Genomic DNA, 25,844 nt, shown 5'->3' with positions numbered 1-25,844 from the left:
CTACACATTTATATAGAGAGGATACTCCCGTGAGCATATGTATTGTGATCGTCCTCATAACCTGTGGAGGTTAAGGACCTGTCTTGAATCCCACAGCTAATCAGTACATAAAATCCCAACTCAGCCTGACTCCATGTCCTGTGTGAATTCTACTGCATGCTAGCTATTAGTTCTGTAATCACGATGGGTTTTCTTTTGTGTGTTTTATTCTTGGGAGTCAGAATTAAGAGTAAACCACCAAGAAAGTCACCACTGTAGGGCTCTCTCTAATCAAAGAGGGATTTATGCTCCTAGGGAAAACAAAACAAAACAAAACCCGAGTATTCCTTGGAGCTCAGTGTTACTAGAATGTCTTGATCCTGAAAAATGATTTCCATAATTTTAATTATTTCTCGTGTTTTAGCATGCTTTATGTTAAAGAATACAATCTATATCTTCTCATCAAGCATTTGCTTGGTGAATATTCTAAAAAAAGAATCATAGCCTTACTTAAATATAAACACAGTCTGGCCATGTAATAATAGAATAGACAAATGTGTAGATTTCCCAGGTTTCTTCTTTCTTCCCTCCATTTTTTATGACATACTATTGCTCTGATACTTACTAATGGGTTAACCTTGGGCAAGATACTTTATCATTTTAAGCCAAATTTCCTCATCTGGAAAATGGGGATAATAAAAGTGTCCTATTCTGTGGAATTATTTTAAAAATTAAACCAAATAATTCATGCATGGCGTTTGATACTATACCTGGCACACAGGAGGCCTGGATACACATCAGCAGATAGTGTTGGCAGTGGCACAAGCCACCTTCAAGACTGGACATGTAGCTAGTGATCAAGCTGGGTCCAAGGTGTGGTCCATATGAAGATTTCCAAAGAGCATGGAGCAAGCTTCTAGTGAATAAAAGAAAGTTATTCAGCAGTTGGAGTGGATGGAGTGAGAAGAGTTTAAGATGAAATAAAACTGACCCCTAAGCAGGACACCACTGGCCAGCTCCTAAGTTGGCGTCCATTGTGAAAACCCCTCCATGTCTCCCATGGCTTCTCTGATCACTCCTTGTTTTCCTGAGCTGATTCCTTTACCCCTCCTGCCTTCAAGGTTCTATCTTCAACTTTTTCCGTTTCTCATCTACAGTTTCTCCCTGAAGATTTATGCTTAGGTAATTACAGAAACTTGCAGAATAATTAAGAATATAAGAGAAAGAAGAAATTTTATGTTTTGGTGGGGAAGATGGTTGAGGGTCTTCTCTACCTTTTAGATGGGGGTAGGGCAGGAAGGAATTAAGTTGAAAATATCAGCTTTGGATTTGATTTTCACCATTGGCTTTTTGAGTTCTTGGTTAATTAAATCTTCTTGCCAAAATTATAAAAATGCTCCCCTTTTGCATTTGGTATGAGTTGATATGAATTCATTAGACTCTGTGAAGTGGGTTGAGGAGTGTATGACCCACATCCTTATCTGGGTATGTATGGGAGCCATTTTGCCAGATGTGAAAGTCAAATTAGTCAGTGTTGTTGCTTGCTGCAACTGGGGTAAAGGTTTATCTGGAAAAGAGTCTGAATCTCTTGGCTAAAACGAGACCTTAGGCTTGATCCATAATTTCCATATTCTGCATCTGCCAATAATTAAGAGTTGGCTCTATGCCAATAATGTGGGAGCCTCAGAATTAATATGTAGGAGTTTGGGTGAATAACATTTTGATGCTTAATATTACCTGGAGATAACTATTGGGTCACTAAGGATAGCCAGGATATTTCATGAAGAGTTCCTTTGCTGATATATTGGTTTCTGTTTGATTGTATTTGGTGCAGTGATCCAATGAAAATAATAATTTTTACTCTTCTGGTTTATTTGTGGGTTGGACCCAGAAGTAGAGAAACTCAATACTGAGTCCTTTTTCAAAAGGACTAGGAAAAAAATCATTTAATGAAAGCTCCTCCTTCCCTCTGCCTCAAGGTCTGAGTGAAGAATGTTATTGACCATCTGTGGTTTGGCCTGCCCATTGCCCTTCTGCACACAGAATCCCTGCCCCACCCTTTCTCTGTCTTGAAAATCACATCTCTCTGACATTGATATTATGGTTTGGATGAAGATGGCCTTACCCCTTGCCTTTAGTGGGGACTCAGCACCAATCAATGAGAACACCACATCATCACATCCCTCTGGCCGCAGTAACGAATTCTGGGGTGAGCCCATGACCAATGCCAGATCAAACAGAGACAGTCCTGAGGATTTTGCTCAAATTCTTCTGAGAGATCATTTCTTTCTGTTGGGATTGATAACCTGGCAGAATGTATATATAGGGCTGCTGGAGGCCATCTTGCCACCACAGGATAGCCTGCCAGAGAATAAAGCCAATATATAGGAAAAAAGAGCCAGGAGATGGATACTAACTCCTGGTGACTCCATATTAATATCTGGATGCAGCCACATCTGAAGCTAAATTGGATGTCTCTTTTATTAATAAATAAGCTCATTTTTTTTTTGTTCAAGCCAGTTTGAGCTTTTTAATCTCCAGTAATCTAAAATCTAAGTATTCTATACCCAGATGTGTCAGTCCATTCTTGCACCGCTTTAAAGAAATATCTGAGTCTGGGTCATTTATAAAGAAAAGAGGTTTAATTAGCTCATGGTTCTGCAGGGTGTACAGGAAGTGTGGTGCCAGTGTCTGCTTCCAGTGAGGCTCAGGAAGTTTAGATTCGTGGTGGAAGGCAAAGGGGAAGTCAGTGCATTGCATGGCAAGAGACAGAGCAAGAGAGAGAGAGAATGGGGATGTCCTAGACCCTTTCAAACAACCAGATCTAGCTTGAGCTAACCGAGTGAGAACTCACTTATCACCAAAGAGACAGAGCTAAACCATTCATGAGCAATCCACCCTTATGATCCAATCACCTCCCACCAGGCCCCACCTCCACCACTGGGAATCCCATTTCAACATGAGATTTGGAGGGGACAAAATTCAAACCATATCACCAGAAAAGAAGACTCTATCAATACACAAATTTATAGCCTAGAGAAATAAAATGTTATAATATTTCATTAACTTTCGTGGTGTTGAAGAAAGAAAAATATCTCAGCAATGAGACTGTTTCCTTATTGACTGGTCTCCAATATATGTTAGGAAGAGAAATTACATTATTCTTTCTCTTCCTTCCCAAATGTATTTCTGACAACCACATGGTGTTCAGATAGCCAACGTTTCTGTGCAAATCCTCTATCTGTCCAATCTTATTATGTACAGCTGTATCTCTGTTTTGTGAAGACTAGGTGTCCCTTCTGCCTCTTTTGTCGTCATACTACACATCCCGTTTCTTATCTGCAGCTCTATGGATGCCAAATTTCTCTTTTCAGAAACTAAAACATGACTCACACTGAATTTGCAGACAGTCTTTAACCCTCCAGGGACCCTCTAGGTCCTGAGGGAAAGAGAAAACTTGAAAGGCTTAGATATGCAGTGGTAATCTACACAGAGAGAAATGAGACTGCTGAGACAGTGAATGGCGAACAGAGGTTGAATTTAGCCCTATGTTAGACAGGTTATTTTCCCCAGCGAGCAGAGCTAGTGCACACATCTGTCACTGGGAGCCATATCATAGACCTTGATGTGGGATTGTAAAATCTCAAGTTGGCCTAAAGCCAGGAGGGCATTAAAATTGGAATTCCCCAACTCCAGATGTCTAGCTTGACACTGTAGGAAACCCCTGCTCAACTGGCATAAATTTATTTCAAAATCTGCACCAGTTTGCAATGATCAGAGGAGATGCAGCACTGGTCTGAACATTTCTGGGACAGGGAGCAAAAACTCAAATGCCTGTGGGGGCCACTGGCACAGTTTGGTGAAGTGGACTGGTTGGGACCTGAGTGCCTGCATGTCTGAAATGGCCCCAGCTGAGGCAATTGTGCCTGCTGGTGCAGCATGGGCCCTGTGTGCCAGATCTTTAGCGCTTCGCAGAGAGGCTGTAAGCCCAGGAGTAGGAGTCATCAGTTTGCAACCTCTGATTTGATACAGCATCATGATTGTGCCAGGTGACTAAATATGGGGTTGTGTTTAGACCTAATTTAGTTCACTTTGAACAGAACCCAGAGTGTTGTGGTTTAGAGCATAGACTCTGGTGTCAGGTTTACCTGGATTTGTAGCCTAGCTTTGCCATTTACTAATGTCATGACCTTGGCCAAAAAACTTAATGTCTTTAAGTTGCAGTGTTCACATCTGTAAAACGGAGCTGTGGTTTCCATGTCTGCCTCTTGGGTGGGCTGGGAAGGGGTAGAATTTGAGATAAAATGATATAATGCTCTCAAAACTGTTACACAGTGGCAGTATAAAAGGTAATGCTTTAAAAAATGCTGGTAATTCTATGATTGAAATCACAGAAATTTATGTAAGGCATTATTTTCATACTCTCCAGAAACATAAAGTCAGAGAGACAATATTGTGCGGTGGTTAAGAGCACTCATCCTGGAGTCAAATCCTGCTTTGAGAAAACCTGTATAACTCAGTTAACATTCTTACAGCATTTAGAACAGAGCCTGGCACACAGTAAGGAGTATGCGGGTGGGTGGAAGGTTATGATACTATTATTGCAATATGTTTTAATAGCTCTTATGACTTTGTCACTTGAGTAGGACTGTATCTAGTAGGGCATGGTGACTCATGCTGGTAATCCCAACACTTTGGGAGGCTGAGGTGGGAGGATCACTTGAGGCCAGGAATTCAAGAATAGCTTGGGCAACATAGTGAGCAAGACCCTATCTCTACAAAAAATTAAAACAACAACAACAACTGTATCCACACCCTGAAACTTGTGGTTTACATTACCTTAACTTTAATAATATCTGATGCAATTAATTTTTACTTTAGAAAGTTGGAAACACTTACCTACTATTTAAAGAACTGCTTTAAATCCATGGTGAAAGGTCTAAAAAATGTAGGATTAAAAAGAGAGATTGCAATTATGTCACATTCTTTAAAAAGAGGCTATACAAAACTGACCTAGGTTTACAAGAAAAAAAGCAACAATTTATTGAGAACCTCTTTTGTGCAATGCACATTGCTAGACCAAAAAAAAAAAAAAAAAGCTAAAATAATAAATGGCAAAAGTAAGCCCTCTACCTAAGCCAACGTCCATATTCATGTATGCTGCCATATGGTTGTCCTGCAGACACTTTGAGATCTTTTTTTTTCCTACTCTCAGAGGTTACCCGGGGTGTGCGGGAAATAGACATCAGCACTAGGTTCAAAAGTGATGCAGGTAAGACGTGGAGCCCCAGGGCAGGCCCCAGATATGACACAGATGTCCGCCTGGGTCAAGGACGCAGTGGGGATAGGAATGGAGATGAGAGGCGAGCGCACTGGCTGGTACTTCTCCCTCAACCAGGGAGTAGTGAATCTTTAGAAGAATGCAGTCTCAACTTCGCGGGCGTCTGAGAGAAAGCGAGACTGACATCTTCTGTCCCAGTTGGAGTGTATACTCCAGGAGCTCCAAGGAGCGAGCGCAGACCAGAGAGCAGATGGAGGCGGAGTAGCCCCGCCGGCGTGAGGTAGAGAGCTGGCAGCCATCCCAAGCCGGGGTGCAGGAGCGGAGGATCCCAGGCTGCAGGCTCGCTGGGCGTGCAGGAGCCGGGCGGGAGAGGCGCGCGTCCCGGCCTGCAGTGGGACGCTCCGCTGAGGCAAGAGGAGCCCGGGGGCGCTGCGCCTGGGACCCCTCTGTCGAGACCTCCTCCAGGAGGTTACAGCCGCCCGCAACCCTGACAGCCCAGAGAAGGAGATCGCCACCTGACCGCGCGCCCCAACTCCAAACCCAGGGCCATCCCAGACTGCCTGTTCTAGGAAGGAAGGGAGCTAACTGAAATTAGATTTTATTAACCAAAAAGTAATGAGAAGTTACAGAATCAGGCTGAGAAGTGATTAAGTGGAGGCTCTTTCTGGATGGAAAGGTGGAGGGAGGCTGTCTACAAAGCAGTTGGTAGCAGTTATTTGAAGGACAAACGTTTCATGTATATGCACTGTGGATCCACTGAGATCCTTCACTCAACCATTACCCATGCAGAATGTGTGAAATCTAAGGGTTGCTTTTGTGACTCACTTAGCCAGAGTTCTTGGTAGTGTCATGACAGCTGGACTCAGTTGTTGGGTTACCTCAGATGAGTAGAGTTGTTTAATCTCTTTGGGACACAGTTTCTTCCTCTTTAAAGTGAAGATGCTTATAGAAGAGTACACAGAAAAAAAAAAAAAAAAAAAAAAAGAAGAAAAGAAAAAAAAAATAAAGTAAGGATGACAATAACCCCTTAGCTACCTCCCAGAGGCTTGTTTAGAGGCAAATGGGGCAATTTTTTTTTCTTTCCATTTTTTTCTTTTTTTCTTTTTTTTTGAGACAAGGTCTCACTCTGTCTCCCAGGCTGGAGTGCAATGGTGTGACCTTGGCTCACTGTAATCTCTACTTCCCAGGTTCAAGTGATTCTCCTGCCTCAACTTCCCAAATAGCTGGGATTACAGGTCTGCACCATCACACCCGGCTAATTTTTGTGTGTTTAGTAGAGATGGAATTTTGCCATATTGGCCAGGGTGGTCTCGAACTCCTGACCTCAGGTGATCCACCCACCTAAGCCTCCCAAAGTGTTGGGAATACAGGCGTGAGCCACCTCACCCGGCCAAATGAGGCAATTTTTATGAGTGAAAGTTCTTTATGTATGATCAAATGTGGTATAAACGTTAGCAATTATTAAATGAATTTCAAATTTATTCTTCCACCTGCTCATAATTTATAGTATATCCCAAATGGAGAGTTGAATAATTATTTAGTACAATTTCATTAATAATGTATTGAATGATTCCTATCACAAGGAGTTGTCTATCTGATGTAATCAGTGTAGACAACTGATCTGAATAACATGAACCTCCTATCTAATTTTATCAACAGCTTTGAGAGGTTTGGGGATATATTATTGACACATCTCCAGTGGTTCACTTCGTTTTCTTTGTGATTGCCTGTCAACCTTCCATTTTTTATGATGAAAAAGCCATCTGTGTTACGATGAATTGGCTTTGTTTCCATGCTATGTCCTACACCTAATTCATTATTATTTAGAACTGTAATTAAACATTATTAAACAGTTTAATAGGGTGTCTCATAGTTCAAGGTAAGACTAACTTTATTCAGCAGGGAAAATCTGATTTTATTATTTACTTTATTTGAGGTCAGATTATTTTCAAATAGTTAAAGTTAAATATATTCAATATGTACATAAACTTGAGAAGTCTAAAGAGAAAATTCCTCCCCAAACAACTACATCACAGAGCTAAGAGGAGGAAAAAGCCCAGAGTTGTATTTCCAAAAAAACAAAAAAGAAGTATTTAATCAGAGTAATTCATACATTTAAAGAACTGACCCTATAGCTTGAGTTCTACATTATAGTTCATCCCAATGAAATTCAAAGAACATTTTCTCCCTTACTGGAAATCTAATTGCATGCATGGTCTCTGCATACTTGTAAAAGTGTAATCGTGTATTGCCTCATATTACTTGAATTTATTGCTTGTGTATTATTGTAACCAGAAAGACAGTTACAAGGGGTGAGGTTGTGGGGCTTATTCTTACACTTCTCCACCCAGTGCCTTTCACAGAACTGAGCCCAAAGTTGTTCGTAATATATGCTTTTGACTTGATGACTTGATTAATTGTTCCATTGCTTTCATTGTAATGTAATTTGCTGCATTTGGGTCAGATACCTAAGTTAGCTAAATACTCCACTGTGGAGTTGTACTTTCTGTGAATTTAAACTTCTTATAAATTACCTTGGGTTGCCAGGCTTCTGTAACAATTTCCAGGGGGTTATCACTTGCCTTTTTTAACCTATGTAAGAGTCAAAGAATAAAGTCTCTTTGAGATCATTCGGTGTGGCATTCATTGTGAGTGACTTTGAAGAACTAAAGATGGACAAATGCCTTGCAATTATGTCTAGCCAATGTATCCACTGTTGTTTGCTTTGGGTTTTGGCTTGAGGCTTCTAGGAAGCTGTATCCTCCAAGGGAGCCATCTTTTGATAATATTTAGCCTCCGATTTCAGTCTATGGAAAGGGAGAAAAGTAAGACTGATGCTTCTTTCATCAAGAATCACTTTGGTAACATCAAAAGATTAAGGCAAGTGGTTTTTTTTCTGCGCCTTTCGCCTTCTTTTGTCCCTTCTTCTTCACTCTCCATAAAGCTTATCTTGGAAGCCAGGCACCATCTGCCATGTCACGGTAAGGTGTATGTAATGCATGCTCTGATAGGGTTTATGTTTATAACACATATATATGGAGTTGTCACTGAGGCAGGAATTGCTTGCTATCAGGAGTAACATCCTGAATAGGATTACCAAGGCTAGCCTGTGGTCAGATTATCTTCCTGATATAACATTTCTCTCCCCCTTAATATCTATACCTTCATTTATGAGAGCCCCACATTTTTTTTGGTTGCTGTTGTTGTTTGTTTTCTTTTATAATTTCAGTCTTTTGTACATAAACTTGTATTTCATTCTGAGAAAAAAACTCTTCTAATTTCAAGGGGATAGAGGTGAAAACAAAATGAAACGGAAAGCTGTTCAGATAACCCAGGAGGATTTTAAGACCCCTTTGTTATAACAATCCTTTTATGTTTGAAATATTTATTGGGCTTCTTCCTGGTCACGATCGGAAGGGAAACCTGAATTGGTGCCCTCTAAGCTGCTTGGGCGGACAGAAGAGTACATGTTTACAAGTTAAGATGGTGCTTGATCTTGGAACGACAGGAAATGATTTTGCAAATCCAGATAAACTATTTTATCCTAGAAAGCATATGTGCCAAACACAGTTTAAAGAAAACACACAAGGATCCTTGTGTCATACCCCATGGGTAGAGTGTAGGAAGAAGCTAACACTTTTCCAGATTAAGAGCAATCTGGTGAAATAGTTGCCTCTAAGTGGCTCGTTTTGCCTGTGTGCCCTCTCACAGTGTAAACTTTTAGATTTTTGTAATGGAAGAGTGTACTAAGTTTGGCACTTGCTCCCTTTGGACAAGGTGGAGCTGATAATTTATTTCTCTTCCTCCGTCCAAAATTATTTTTCAGTTATTTAAAGTTTATATAGATAAATATTATGGGGTAAGATTATTTTAAAGCTTATATAGATGAGAAATTGCCAAGAAAGTTTTGAAAAAGGATTAGGGAGAGGGATTTCTACCCCTAGATTTTAAAGTGTGCTACAAAGCTAATAATAAAACAGTGTGGTATTCATATATACATCAATGGAACACAATAGAGTCTGGAACAGATCTAGGTATATATGCTAACTTTATATTGCTAAAAGGGGCATTATTGATATAAACATTGTTTAATAAATGGTATCAGGATTGGGTTAGCTAATAGCTAGCATTTAATTAGCACTTACTACATGCCAGGTACTATTCTAAGGGCTTTTCATGTATTCAATCTTCATAGCAGCCCTTTGAGATAGATACTATTATTATTCCTATTTACAAATGAGAACACTGAAACACAGGGAGATTTAGTAACTGGTCCAAAGTTACACAGCTATTAAATAGTGGAGCTAGGATTTGAATCAGGCAATAAAATTAGGTCTTTACCTAGTTTATATGGTATATAAACAAATTCTAGATGAATTAAAAAGTTGCATGCATAAAACAATGTTTTTATAACATCATTACAATATTGGAAGATAATCCAGAGGTACATTTATATAACTTTGAAATCAAAGAAAATTCCTTAAGCAAGACAAGAACCCCAGAAAAATGAAGGTAAATTATTGATCTGACAACATAAATATTCAAAAACTTCTGTTGAGAAGATACCATAACAAAAATAAAAACTTCAATGACCAAAAGGAAATATATTTGGAACTCATTTGTTAGAAGAAGGGTTTGTATCTGTAATGTACAAAAACCTTTTATAAAATGACATAAAAATCAGTCCAATTTAAAAGTGGGAAAAACATATGAACTGGCAATTCACAGGGGATGAAATGCAAATGATCAAGAAATATGTAATAGTGGCAATATGTGCAGTGTTAATAGCGTGTAGAGGAACTTCCAATTTTCCTCAAGACTTCCATCTAAGACCTCAAACTATGAGACTAATAAAAGAAAACACTGGGTAAAACTCTCCAGGACATTGGAATGGGCAAAGATCTCTTGAGCAATGCCCCATGGACAGACAACCAAAGCAAAAATGAACAAATGGGATCACATCAAGTAAAAAAGCTTCTGCACAGCAAAGGAAACAATCAACAAAGTGATGAGACAACCCATAGAATGGGAGGAAGTATTTGTAAACTACCCATCTGACAAGGAATTAATAACCAGAATATAGAAGGAGCTCAAACAACTCTATAGGAAAAAAGTCTAATAATCCAATTTAAAAATGGGCAAAATATCTGAGTAGACATTTCTCAAAAGAAGACATACAAATGGCAGACAGGTATATGAAAAAGTGCTCAACATTACTGATCATCAGAGAAATGCAAAAGAAAACTACAATGAGATATCATCTCACCCCAATTAAAATGGCTTTTATCCAAAAGACAGGCAATAACAAATGCTGGTAAGGATATGGAGAAAAGGAAGTGCTCGTACACTGTTGGTGGGAATGTAAATTAGTACAACTGCTATGGAGAAAAGTTTGGAGGTTCCTCAAAAAAATAGAAAATATAGCTACCATATGATACACCAATTCTACTCCTAGGTATACACCCAAAAGAAAGGAAATTAGGGTATCGAAGAGGTACCTGCACTTCCATGATTATTGCGGTGGTATTCACAATAGCCAAACTTTGGAAGCAACCTAAGTGTCCATCAGCAGACAAATGAATAAAGGAAATGTGGTACATATACACAATAGAATACTAGTCAGCCATAAAAAAGAATGAGATCTTGTCATTTGCAACAACATGGGTTGATCTAGAGATCATTATGTTAAGTGAAATAAGCCAGGCACAGAAAGACAAACATTGCATGTTTCACTTATCTGTGGGAGCTAAAAATTAAAACAGTTGAAGTCATGGAGATAGAGAGTAGAATGATGATTACCAGAAGCTGGGATGGGAGGGAAGGGGGAATGGTTAATGGGTACAAAAAATATTTAGAAAGAATAAATAATGCCCAGTATTTGCTAGCACAACAGGGAAAATATAGTAAAAAATAATTTAATTTTTCATTTAAAAATAACTAAAAGAGTATAATTGGATTGTTTGTAACACAAAAGATAAATGCTTGAAGTGATGGATACTCTACCCTGATATGATTATTATGCTTTGCATACCTGTACCAAAATATTTCATGTAACCCATAAATATATACACCTACTGTGTACCCACAAAAATTAAAAAGAAAAAAGAAATAAGCTAGACACAGAAAAATAAGTAAATAAATGCCAGTGAACATTCTTCACAGAAATAGAATAAAAAATTCTAAAAATTATATGGAACCACACACACACACACAAACAAAATAAGAACAGCCAACGCCAAAGCAAAGCATATTAACACAAAACTGGAGGAATTACAATAGCTGACTTCAAATTATACTACAGAGCTATAGTAACCAAAACAGCAATGTATTGACAAATAAAGCAGATACATAGACCAATGGAAGACAATAAAGAACCCAGAAATAATTTCATATATCTATAGTGAACTCATTTTTGACAAATATGCCAAGAATATACAGAGGGGAAAGGACAGTCTCTTCAGTAAGTGGTGCTGGGAAAATTGGACATCCATAGGTAGAAGAATGAAGCTAAACACCTATCTCCTGCCATATACAAAAATGAAATCAAAATCGTTTGAGGACTTAAGTCTGAGACCAGAAACTATGAAACTACTAAAAACAAACAAACAAACAAACAAACACTGGGCAGACTCTCCAGGATATTGGCCTGGGCAAAGATTTCTTGAGGAATACCCCACAAGCATAGACAACCAAAGCAAAAATGGACAAATGGGATCACATCAAGTTAAAAAGCTCTTGCACAGGAAATGAAACAAACAACAAAGTGAAGAGACAACCCACAGAATGGGAGAAAATATTTGCAAACAACCCTTCTGACAAAGGATTAATAACCAGAAAATACAAGGACCTCAAACAACTTTGTAGGGAAAAAACCTAATAATCTGATTTAAAAATGAGCAAAAGATCTGAATAGACATTTCACAAAAGATGATGTGCAAAAGGCCAATGGTACGTAAAAAAGTGCTTAACATCCTTCATCAGAGAACTGCACATCAAAACTGCAAAGAAATATCGTCTCACCCCAGTTAAAATGGCTTATATCAAAAAGACAGGCAATAAATGCTGGCAAGGATGTAGAGAAACGGGAACCCTCATACATTGTTGGTGGGAATGTAAATTAGTGTAACCACCATGAAGAACAGTTTGGAGGTTCCTCAAAAAGCTAAAAACAGAGCTGCCTTATAATCCAGCAATCCTGCTGCTAGGGATATACCCAAAAGAAAAGAAGTAAGTGTATAGAAGATGTATCTGCACTTCCATGTTTATTGCAACAGTATTCCAAATACCCAAGATTTGGAAGCAAACTAAGTATCCATCAGCAGATGAATGGATTAAAAGAATATTTTAACTCTACAGTCCCTTTTATTTTGTAAAACACAATATGAAGAGCTTCCTGTTAAATATACTTATATTATGTAAGTGGAAAAAAGTATGCGAAGTTATATACAACACTATTATAACATAAGCAAGCATCATAAGCTTCAATGACTGTGGAAACCGGGTAGATATAAATGAAGCAGAGTGGGCATTAATAAAATCTGTGGGAGTAAGAAACAATTATTGTTAGCATTAGGAATCTAAGAAATGGCAGAGAATGGGGCCCAAAGCACAGAAGAGGGGATTATTTTTGGGTCAGAAGAAACGAAAGTAGGACAGAAACAGATGTAGACAGGTTACATGATAGCCCACTGATGGTTGTTCTTTTTTTTCCATTGCATTGGGGTACAAGGATAGAGGGAAGTGAAAAAGGCTTGGCGAGGGTTTCCTGGAGAATGGATGAGTGAGACATAGTGTGGTTTCCAGGGTCCAGTTAAGATTGGTGAGCATAAGTTTACAGTGAAAGCATTATATACTTTTTAGATTGGCATGTGCACCAGAAACTATGTCAAAAATGGGTAAAAATTCCTGATAAAGTTGAAGTTAGGATTTTTGCCTTTCGAAGGAGAAAAATTATTAAGTCAACAATTAGGAAAAAAAATCTCAAGAAATGGAAGGAGTTAGTTGCTCTTTCACATTAGAAGAATTGTTTTCACCCACAGAAGTTTTAAATAGTTTTATGGAGATATAATTCACATATCGTTCAATTCAGCCACCTAAAATGTACAGTTCAGTGGTTTTTAGTATTCACAGATATGTGCAAACATCACCACAATAAATTTTAGAACATTTTCATCTCCCTCAAAAGAAATTCTGCACCTCTTAGCCACCACCTCATCCCCTAACCTCCTCATCCCTACTCTCGCCTGCCCCAGCCCTAGGCAAGGAACAATCTACTTACTTTATATATAAAGTTGCTTAACTTTGGACATTTCATATAAATGGCATCATCCAATTGGTGGTCCTTTGTGACTGGCTTCTTTTACTTAGTAAAATGTTTTCAAGGTTTCCTGTAGCATGGATCAGAACCTAGATTTTGATCTAGTTTAATTTTATCACATTTTTTTTTTATTTCTTTAACTTTTTTGTATTAAGCATTTAAAATTTGACACATATACTTAATATATATGTTAATACGATTATAGGCCGGGTGTGGTGGCTTACACCTGTAATCCCAGCACTTTGGGAGGTGGAGGCAGGCGGATCACCTGAGGGCCGGAGCTCGAGACCAGCCTGACCAACATGAAGAAACCCTACTAAAAATACAAAATTAGCTGGGTGTGGTGGTGCATGCCTGTAATCCCAGCCACTCGGGAGGCTAAGGCAGGAGAATCGCTTGAACCCGGGAGGTGGAGGTTTCAGTGTGCAGAGATTGTGCCACTGCGCTCCAGCGTGGGAAACAAGAGCAATACTCCATCTCAAAAATATATATATATATATGATTACAACTATGCTATTTTCAGTAAATAAACTTTTGGATTTTTCCCTTCCCTTTTTTTTTGCTTGTCTTTTTCCTGCTATATTACCTTTATCCCCTCCACAGGTGACTAACAACCTGACTAATATTTTCTCATATTTTCTGTATAATAAAGTCATACACGCAAGCATGCACACACACAAAACTCCCTCCAAATCAACCAATAAACTTTTACTTCATTACCTTAAATCCCTGCATAATACTCAATGATGTGGATATTTGATAATTTCCTGGGCCTCCTGATGAGTATTCACTCATTGTTTTTGTTTTTTAATTTAATTTGTTAATGAACAATACCACAGTTAACATCCTTGCCAGTCAGGTGTGGTCCATGTACCAGCAGCATTACCATCACCTGGGAGCTTCTTCGATAAGCAGAATCTTAAGTTCTATCCCAGCCTACTGAATTGAATCCTCAGGAAATTCAAACTGACATTGAAGACTGAGTAGTGACCTAGTATATATGCCATTTCATATTAATGTTATCGTTTCTATAGTTAGATTTCAAGGAGTAAAATTCTGGGGCAAAGGGTATTTATACTTTTAATTTTAACAGATGCCTTAACAGGTTGCTTCCCCTAAAGACTGCAGCACAATGGATTTCTACCAGCAGGGTATCAGAATATCCCTTTCTTCATGTTCCCATTAGCACCGAGCGTTGATGATGAGATCGTTAAGGAAATTTGCCATGGTAAGAGCATTTGGATTTTGATTTTCCCCATGTAATTAAGCAAACTGTTCAAACGATAGTATTAGAATAGTTCCAATTTCAAATGTTGGATTTCCAAGTCAAACTATTGAAAGAATGCAAAAGAAATAAATAAAGAGAATAAGGATGTAACTTCTCTAATGGAAAACTTCTCTCTTTTTTTCCAATCTTCTTGGCTCTAACACAAGGAAGGAGATACCCTTCTTGGGCATTGTCCAGTGTCTTGTTCACATTTTTGGCAACATTTTCAGAAAAATGTTTGGATTGGGGGAAGGAAAACACAGTAAATGTCTACAAAAAGCCTGGGTCAATTTCAATAAATAGATAAATAAATAAATAAATAAATAGAGAATTATAAGTTAAAATAAAGTAGCACATTTTGCTCATAAAATTTACAGATTTTAAAATATCAACTGTATTCAATCAGAGTAAAAGTGTGGAAAAACAGACTCATAAATTGTCAATGGGAGTATATACATTCATAATATCCTTTTAGGAGATAATAGGGCAGGATACATATAAGATATTTCAGTGCACATATGTTATAACTCAGCAAGATAGGAATCAATCTTATAGAAATAGTTACACAGGAGAAAAAAGACATATTAAAGGCTGTCCATTGAAAAATTTGGAAGTACTTAACTGTTCATCAATAGAGGCATGAGTTAGTGTATTTTGGTGTATGAATAATGTCTATACATGACATACAAAGCTCCATACGGCATACTGCTAAGCAAAATAAAACAATCATCTCAGAACAATATATGATATATAACCCACTTTTGGGAACAGTAACACAAAAAGTGTAAGGGATGTGTGTTTGTGAGTGCATGAGCATGTGTATATATGTATGTACGTAAGAGAAAACACTAGCAGTGGTTACCTGTGGGTGTGTGTGTGGGGTCGGGGAGATTAGTGGTTGGAATGATGGTGAAGGGGAGACATATATACTATTTCCTAAATAATAATAATAACAATAATAATTAATATTTATGGAGTACTTAACTATACATCCAGCACTATGCTGAAAGCTTTACATAAATAATCCTACTTAATCTTGACAACCACCTTATGAGGTAAATATTGTTATCTGAATTTTGTCATTTCCATTAAGGTAACTGAGTCACAAATAGGTGACATAATTTGCTTGAGATGATTCAGTCAGAAAGTTGTAGTACTGTGGTTTGAACTAAGGTAGTCTGACTCTAGAGACCATGCTTAGAAACTTGATTCTGTCTATCTATGTATTCATGTATCCATCCGTCTATTCATCTGTCTATTCATCCATCCATCCATCCATCCATCCATCATCTATTCATCTACCTACCTACCTGTCATTTATGTGTTGTCTATCATCTTCCTTCCTTCCTTCCTTCCTTCCTTCCTTCCTTCCTTCCTTCCTTCTTTCTTTTCCTTTCTCTTCTGCCACACTAAAGTTCTCAGGCTACCGTGGGGAAAATTAACCATACAATATAATTTCTGAAAAAAAGCTAAGTCTCTCAGAGAGTAGCAAACATGACAAGTGATATAATTGATTCAGATTATTTACTAGAATGAGGGAGTTTGCCTCATTCCAGGACACTTGTGACAGGTGACAAACTGACTGTAGATCTCCAGATGGAGCAGAAAATGCAACTGAGTGTGATTCCTGCCTCCGACTTGCCGCTGATCCACGGAGGCAAAGCATTTCATAACAATAAGACAGCAATCATCTCCATTATTTTGCTAATGAAGAAACAGGGTCCAGAGTATTTAGTGGCAGAACTGATATAAAAATCAGGTTTTCTAACCCTCAGCTCAGTGCTTTCTCCACTATATCATAATTTGGAGTTGTGTCATTTATGATATGCATTTACTTCCTGTAGGGTGTAACCAGAAAAGTGGACACACAGAGTTGACCCATTTCTGTCACTAGAGCTCCAAAATTTGTATATATTTTTCTAAAAGGAAAGAAAAGACAGAACAGTTAGTGTTGAGCAGATGTTTTATCATCAGCCTAAAAGATTTGGCCATTATACCCTCCTTAACAGGAATCAGAAAAAAAAAAGAAAAAAGAAGGCGGTTCAATTTATTTCTTAAGAGTTGTGTTTGTGTAAATTAGCTAGTTGGTTTTTACTGGGACTCCCTCCAACTTGCCCATTTCAAAGGTCTCCAATCCTGTTAAATAAGAAAACCATCTTGGCTGTATGGTTAGGTGATGTTTAGGTTAGACAATGGCTAGACGTGAAGTGAGTTGTCTGCAGAAGACATGGGCAGCCCAATGAACCACAAGGATGGGTACAGGACATAGAGATGGGCAGGATGTCATTGTCAGCTAAGCTCATGTGCAGGTGACTGCCCCTGCACAGAAAAAAAGGTTAAGGGTCAGGAAACATGTGGACCCTGAGGAGGGCAGAGAAAGTACTGAGTCTAAGCCACTTTTCCTGATTTTATTCAAGCCAAGCGGAAGGCAAAGGGCTGCGTCAACTAACTTTCCCTGAACTGGTGCATCAGCAGGATGCTCTGAGCCTCTCCCACTTATCTCCAGATCCCAAACACAGAGTTCATGGTCATCTGGCTGCCTTGCTCAGAGCTCTTCAGGCAAAGGAGAAGAAAGGCCATTTCAGCATCTAGCATTCTTCAACCTTGCTTGAGGCTGGCAGCTGTCACAGAATGCCATCAGCAAACAGATCATCTTAGCAATGTCTTTCCCACTTCTTAAACCATTAGCCTCTCACAATTTATGAGTAGTTCCATGAGCCCTGTTCAGTTTTGAAATTCAAGCTACTGAAGCTTTGAACTACTTATTAATATCAAAAGCCCAAAATATTTATCATCTATTGCTTGAAGACAATTTGGTTTTCTGTGAGGCAATGACCCATACCCTTAAATTAAAAAAAACCTCTGCCTACTGGCCATTCCTCTGCTTAATGTTTGACTTTTCTGAACCGTTTGTTGAGTCTGCTTCACTTTGAGTCTCCAGGTCATTTGTTGGTTAAACAGAAGATCTGAAAATCAAAAATTTAAATATTACATATATATACATGTATATTATTTTTAAAAATTATAAATGTGACATATATTTTAAAATCTTGACCAGCAAAGAAAAAATGAAGTAAAAAAACTAAATGCCAAATGCCAATCCCACAGATATTAGCATTATTAACAATTTCTCATATTGCATCCCAGAATTGGTTTGTGTGTGAGGTACATGCACGGGGTACAGGTATTCTTATTGGCTGTTGTTTTAACGAAATGGAATCATAGACATTGCTGCTTGGCAGCTTGCTTTTTCTCCATGAGCAATATATGTAACTCCTCCCTACTGGTAGGTATTAAGATTGTTTCCATTTTTTTAACCTTTTAATCATCTAATTTTGCAATGAATATCCTCATTACAGGCAACTTGTAGACTTGTGCATGTATATATTCAAGTAATTACATTTGGGTGCATATTACTCAACGCTAGTAAAAGTTTTGAAAACTGGAAATGAAACCTGAAGGCAAAAATAGAGGGTACTATCTATATCCCTAGATTTATTCTTGCCAGTCTCTATCCTCAACTGCAGATAAATTGAATGTTGACTATAGAAAAATAAGAGAAGCAGAAAATAAACATATTTAGCAAACATGGACACAGATTTTCTCGGGTGTTATGGGATTGGGGTCTTAGGACAGTTATGACTTGGTCATTTTCATCCTGGTAATCTTTTAAAAGAAAATGATTTCATTTATCATGACAATGAAATCAGTTACTTTTTTCAAGTTTCATCACCACTGAGGTTCTCCTATCACCCCAGTCCTTGGTTATCGCTCCTTCCAAGGAATGCCTATGATACTTACTGTTTGTCCTGTATATTGGATACACTATCTAGCTTTACATACTTATTTTCTAATGTACCAATTCTGAGTTCCTAATCTTATAAACCTCTTCAAGGCAAGTTTTATGCCTTTCTATATTCTTTGTACCCTCTGTGCAGCAATATGCAATGCCTTAGAAATGATAGTGAATGATTAATCTTTCTATGAATTGGTTTCCCTAGACTTCAAGGTCTAGAGTCCTACCTTATTTTCTAATGAACATGAACAGTTGAATGAGGAAAATATTTTTTTTCCCATAGCCCCTTCTTACGGTAGACCAGTGCTGGGCATTCCAACTGAGTTTCCCAATCTGGGTGGACCAAAACATGACATTTTGATAGACAATAGCCATGAACGTTTGTTTTGTTTCCCTTCACAGGTCAGGTGGCACTATCTGGTACATAAGAAGAAACAGATGTTGAGAAGAGCAAGGAGGTACGTGGTGCCAATGTCTCAGTTCTGGGAAAAGGAAACACTACACAGAAAATAGGTGCCACCTGTAGGGGGTTGCAGTCTGCCAAGTGAAACCAGTTTGGCTAAAGATAGCTAAAAATATTCCCCCAGGGTATAAGGTAATGTTTGTTTATGCATGAGACTGAATGAGGGTGTGTGTGTCTACGTGTGTGAATGCGTGTATACCTTCTGCATCATCCACTCCAACGAAGCCTTTTGACCTATTCATGAATCCGATTGTGGAAAGAACAAATTTTTTTAAATATTTGACCTGTTAAGAAAACTAGAACTGTTAAATAAATTTTTAGTAAGTGCAGAAGAAAGAATTTTAAATTTCCTTATGTTTCAGCTACCTCACTGAGATTTGCTAAGCTACCCAAAAGAGATTTGGTGCTTTGAAGAACTGTACAAAACTCTACACAATGATTCAACATTACTTACACCTCCCTCCTAGCAGAATTTGGTTACATTTGGGGGATTAACTATACCCAAGAAAACTAAATGAAATTGAATTGAAAAGCCATGTCTCTTTGGGCAAATTACTAAACTTCTTGTGCTTCAGTTTCCTCATCTGTAAAATGGATATAATAATTGTACATACTTCAAGAGTTATTGAGAAGAATGAATATTCTAAGAAAGTCACACTACGTAACACATGGAAAGTTATTTATGACTACTATACTACTACTATTATGACTTCTACCACCCCTACCCCATCCCTTCATCTTTTCCCCCACCTTTTCTTCTTTAATTCACAAAGATCTTCAATAATTTAATTTAAATGTGAAATTCTACTGAAATTTGTAATATTTTCTAGATATGGGGATCCATAATTTTCTTTGATATTGGAATTTAAGTCATGAGGCCTGATGTCATGGAAAGAGCACAGCATTAGTGATCCTACAACTTGAATTTAGTTCTAGTTCTCTTACTTAGTAGCTCAGTGACCTGGAAAAGTTGCCTTTTCTGAGCCTCTCTTTCCTCAACTGTAAAACGGGAATAAGTGAATGAATAGGATGATTTCTCAGGTCCCTTCTGGGGGACACTTAGGAAGACCTGAATTATGTTATAGAGCAAGACGTAGAAAAAAATCGTAATGTTTTATACTATAAGCTGAAATCAATGGTTAATTTCTTTTACAGAAGCAAAGTTAAAAATAATCCATTAGAAGTGAAACAGATTAGAATTGAACATAAATATTTTCTAAAATTACTAAACAAGACTGAAGATTAGAACATAAGACTATAAAATCTTTAATGGCAGGGACAGTGCATTAATATGTGGCCTTGAATCTATAGAGATTAACAAGAGCCTTGGTACATAGTCGATGTCCAAGCAAAGTTTGCTAAAATGAATCTAACAGAATTCAGAGTCAATGCAGCTTGTGAACTAAATGCTATTCTATTTGGATTGAAGCCAGAGTTTAAGTTGTGAGAAGGCTTCAAATTTCTGAGATCAGAAGCATTATACTAGAATAGAAGTTCTCAGTGGTTGATGGACCAACATCATAATTATTACCTGGGAACTCATTAGAAAGGCAGAATCGTACACTCCACCTCAAGCTTACTGAATCAGAAACTCTGAAGATGGAGTCCAACAATGTGGTTTTTGTTTTTGTTCTGCTGTTTTAAGTAGACTTTATATTTTAGAGTTGTTTCAGGTTCACAGCAAAATTGAGTGAAAAGTACAGAGTTGGCATACTCTCCTAGTTCCACACATGCATGGCTTCCCCACTGTCAATATCCTGCACCAAAATGGTGCATTTGTTACAGTCGATAAACCTACATTGACACATCATTATTATCCAAATTCCAAAATTTACACTAGGGTTCACTCTTGGTGTTGTATATGCTATAAGTTTTGATAAGTGTATAACGTGAATCCATTATTGTAATGTCATACAAAAGAGTTTTACTGTCCTAAGCAATGTGTATTTTATTTTATTTTATTTTATTTTATTTTTTGAGACAGTCTCGCTCTGTCACCCAGGCTGAAGTGCAGAGGTGCTACCTCAGCTCACTGCAACCTCTTTCTCCTGTGTTCAAGTGATTCTTCTGCCTCAGCCTCCTAAGTAGCTGGGATTGCAGGTGCCCACCACCACATCCAGGTAATTTTTGTATTTTTAATAGAGACAGGGTTTCACCATGTTGACCAGGCTGGTTTTGAACTCCTGACCTCAAGTGATCTGCCCTCCTCGGCCTCCCAATGTGCTGGGATTACAGACGTGAGCTACCGCACCCAGCCAGCAATGTGTAATTCAAAAAGCTCTCCCATGCACCTTAAAGTTTGACAACCACTGCATTATAGGATAGAGTTTTTCAAAACTAAGTTGAAGAAATAGCCAAGAAATTAAGATGGTCTTAAATCCTACTTCTGAATTGAAGCTGTACTCAGTGTATCCTACCCTCCTTTTAATACACATTTGGATGCTAATGTACAGTCATTAAAAGGATTAAGTACAGTCATTAAAAGGATTATGAACTCTGTCTAAATCTCTACTTCTCCCTTTGCTGAACTTTTGAGATGACCTCCTCTACTAGCATACTAATTGGAAAGTAGGATAGAGCTGTGGAAAGGACGCTGGTTTATTTTTATTTTTTATTTTTTATTTTTTGAGACGGAGTGTCGCGCTGTCGCCCAGGCTGGAGTGCAGTGGCGCGATCTCGGCTCACTGCAAGCTCCGCCTCCCGGGTTCACGCCATTCTCCTGCCTCAGCCTCCTGAGTAGCTGGGACTACAGGCGCCCGCCACCGCGCCCGGCTAATTTTTTGTATTTTTAGTAGAGACGGGGTTTCACTGTGGTCTCGATCTCCTGACCTTGTAATCCGCCCACCTCGGCCTCCCAAAGTGCTGGGATTACAGGCGTGAGCCACCGCGCCCGGCGACACTGGTTTATTTTTAAAAGAAAATATTTGGCCAGCCATGGTGGCTTATGCCTGTGCTCCAAATACTTTGGGAGGCCGAGGAGGGTGGATCACTTGAAGTCAGGAGTTTGAGATGAGCCTGGATAACATGGTGAAACGCCATCTCTACTAAAAACATAAAAATTAGCTGAGATCATGCCCACTGTACTCCAGCCTGAGCGACGGGGCAATATTGTGTTTCAAAAAAGGAAAGAAAACATTTTGTTATTGAAAATGTCACATATATACAGAGGCACAGAGAAAAGTGTCATACATCCTTACATAATCATTACTAATCTTCAATAATTATAAACTCCTGGTCTATCCTGTATCATGTATATTCACATCCATCCCTCTCTTCATCCAAAATAATTTGAAGCAAGTCCGAGGGAATATCATTTTACCTGCAAATATATATGGTTCAACAAATAGAAGAGAATACTTCTTAACTAATTTTACGATGCTATCATTGCCAAGATAACAAAACAGAAATAGAAAAAAAAAAAACTGAAGACTAATATCCCTCATTAATATAAGTTCAAAAATTTTTAATGAAACATTAGCAAATTGAATCTAGCCATATATTAAAAAAAAGAAAGCACACTATATCTAAGTGGTTATTTTTCCAGGAATGCAAGTTTGGCTCAACATTCAAAAATCGATCAATGCAATTTGACATAGCAGCAGACTAAAAAAGTGCAACCATATTATTATTTCAATAGAGTCAGAAAAAGCATTTAACTAAATTCAACATCTATTCATCATAAATTCCAATAAATTAGAAATAGAAGGGAACTTCCTCAGCCTGATAAAAAGTATCTATGAAAAACCTATAGCATCATACTTAATGATGTAAAACTATATACTTTCTTCTCAAGCTTGGATATGAGACAAGGATGCACATTCTCATTACCTCTATTTAACATTATATTAGAGATCCTAGTCTATGCGACAAGCCAACAAATAAATAAAAGGCATACAGACTGGAAAGGAAGAACTAAGACTGTCTTTATTAATGGTAACATTATTATCTACATAGAAAATCCCCAAATCTATCAAAACCTACTAGAACTAATATGTGAGATTAGCAAGGGCACAGGTTACAAGGAGAATATAAAAATGAATTGTATTTCTATATAATAGCAAAAAACAATTGGAGATTAAAACTTAAAAATGGTACCATTTACAATGACATCAAAGAATATGAAAGACTTTGGAATACATCTATAACAATATGGTCAGGATTTGGAGATTGAAAACTATAAAACACTAATGACAGAAATTGTAATAAACTCCAAGAGGGCCCCCAGTGACCCGTGCCCCTGGTATGAAAGTCCTGGAATTACTGTTCTCCCACACTGAAGAGGGCTGAACTGTGAACTAGTAGGTTACTGTGGACATAACGGTATATGTATGACTTCCAGGTCTGGGTCATAGAAGATGTGTGGCTTCCACCTTGCTACCTTGGGTCACTTGCTCTGTGGAAGGCAGCTTCCATGACATAAGGACACTCAAGCAGCCCTATAGAGAGTCCCAATCTTCAGTGAAGACCTGAGTCCTCTTGCCAATAGTCGTGGGAGTGAGTTGCACCAGAAATGTATTCTTCAGCCCCAGTCAAGCTTTCATATGACCACATCCCTTACTGACATCTTGACCGCAAGCTCATGAGAGACCCAGAATGAGAACAACCCGGTTTGACTGCCCTCACTGACCTACAAAAACTGAGATAATAAATTCTCTTTATTTGAAGCCACTAGGTTTTGGAGTCATTTGTTATGCAGTAATGGAAAATGAACACAGGTTTTGGTACCTGGAAGTGAGATGTTGCCATAATAAATATTAAAAATGTGAGAGCACTTCTGTTCACGTTCTCTTACCCACCTGGGCAGATGAGATATTAATAAAGACACTTCCCAATTGGAAAGAATGAGTATGGTCTTTAATGGCTCTTTTAAAATTCAAATTCTTATCATATGTTTATTATTAAACTATCATTTTCAATTACAAATTATTAATAAAAATATTCAATAATATGAAAGAATATAGAGTAATAAATGAGATCCCTTCCATCATTACTACCCCATTCTGTTCCTCAGGAGTAATTAAGTTTCATATGAGCCCTTCAAGACTTTTCTTCTATGCATATACATATAAAAAGTATTATGTGATAGTTGAAGAAAATTTGAGTCTTTCATATTTTTCTCACTGAGGAATAATGGCTGTTAAATTCTGATGGGTATGGTTTTAGTGTGTATTCTGTACACAAGCACACATATACAGATGTTTTAAAACTTTCTGAAACATAAGCTTATAAAGAATTTTTTTTTTTTTTTTTTTTTTTGTCGGGGGACAAGTCTAGCTCTGTTGCCTAGGCTGGAGTGCAGTGGCGCGATCTCGGCTTATTGCAACCTCCACCTCCCGGGTTCAAGCAATTCTCTACCTCAGCCTCCTGAGTGGCTGGGATTACAGGCGCCTGCCACCATGCCTGGCTAATTTTTTTTGTATTTTTAGTAGAGACGGGGTTTTACCATCTTGACCAGGCTGGTCTTGAACTCCTGACCTTGTGATCCACTCACCTTGGCCTCCCAAAATGCTGGGATTACAGGCATGAGCCATGCGCCTGGCCAAGAATTTTAAAGGTGGCTGTACTCTGGGGTCCTTATTCTAGACCCTAAAGAATTCTTTTAACTGGATATGAGTTAGCTCTATATATTTTATTAGCTCTATATATTTTATACTATATAGTTAGCTCTATATAGTTTATTAGAATTTAACTTTAGATTTTAGGAGTCAGGAAGGGCAAAAGATGACACCACGTACTCCATTATGTTCAGCAATGTTTGTAGATCAGATTAACTGATTTAGATGATCTATATTTCTTGAAACTTAATTTTGGTGTTTTCCTCCCACTCAATCCCCCTCAAGCAGGTCTTCTTTCATTCATAGTAGCATTTAACAAAAAGCATAACTCAGAAAAAAAGGAGACAGCTGCCTCAACAAACATAAAAAGCTTATCTTCTGTTTGAAGCTAAGACTTGGAAAGCTGTAATTCTTCTTATCAAAGTGAATTATTAGTACCAGACTGTTGACTTCAGACTTTTTTACTTCTACTTTTTTTCCGAGTGGTAGATAGAAACATTTCATCTAGTCAAATGTTAAATAGCAATTTGAAAAACTCAAGAATGCTTTAAGAACTTGTTACAAGTGCCCTTACATGTGGACGACTCACCCTGAATCATGCCAAACACCTTAACATTCATTCACATGAAACAGATATTGTGGGGTAAAATGTATTTAAAAGTATTCTTCATAAGTTTGAGTTTGTTAGGAATAAATTATTTTGCTCTTATGTGTTATGGTTTTCAAATCTCATGTATTTTTGGTGCTCTTTGGAAAGCTCACTGTGGCATTTGTACCCAATGGACGGAATCATCCTGAAGCTATAAAGTTTTTATTTCTAAATTTTGGAAAGATATTTCTGTTCTCATGAACAAGAGTTTCACATGATGTCTCTCTACTTTGGCTGCACAACGGAATCACAGTAGAAAACAAATAAACAACAACAAGAAAATCTATTGATCAAATCTTTCCTCCTAAAGATTTTGATTTATGATGTAGGAAGGTGCCAGGTACCAGGTTTTCAAAGCTCCGCAGACTCTGCAGATTCTAATGTGTAGCCAGGGTTGAGAACCACTGATTTAACACTAATAAATCTCAAATAAATAAATAAATAAATAAATAATAAAGTTAAAACTTAAAAATAAAATGATACATATCCATAAATTCTCTAAGAAAAGGAACAACGTATCTAGTGCATGGGTAATAC

General features: G+C 37.8%; 1 long non-coding RNA gene across 1 annotated transcript in view; it reads left to right on the top strand.

Moving 5' to 3' along the window:
- Positions 1-24,328, top strand: part of LOC108585992 — a 114,750-nt gene extending 90,422 nt beyond the window's left edge. Inside the window, exons 2-3 of the long non-coding RNA XR_004182759.1 lie at positions 19,043-19,098; positions 23,443-24,328. This is a non-coding gene — a long non-coding RNA (uncharacterized LOC108585992). The remainder of the gene's footprint in view (positions 1-19,042; positions 19,099-23,442) is intronic.
- The last annotated feature ends 1,516 nt before the right edge of the window (positions 24,329-25,844 follow it).

The sequence above is a fragment of the Papio anubis genome, chromosome 3 (genome assembly GCF_008728515.1).
Source record: "Papio anubis isolate 15944 chromosome 3, Panubis1.0, whole genome shotgun sequence".
In the NCBI taxonomy this organism is placed as follows: Eukaryota; Metazoa; Chordata; class Mammalia; order Primates; family Cercopithecidae; genus Papio; species Papio anubis.
The sequence above is the reverse complement of the archived record's forward strand: the minus strand, read 5'-3'. Positions and strand labels throughout refer to the sequence as shown.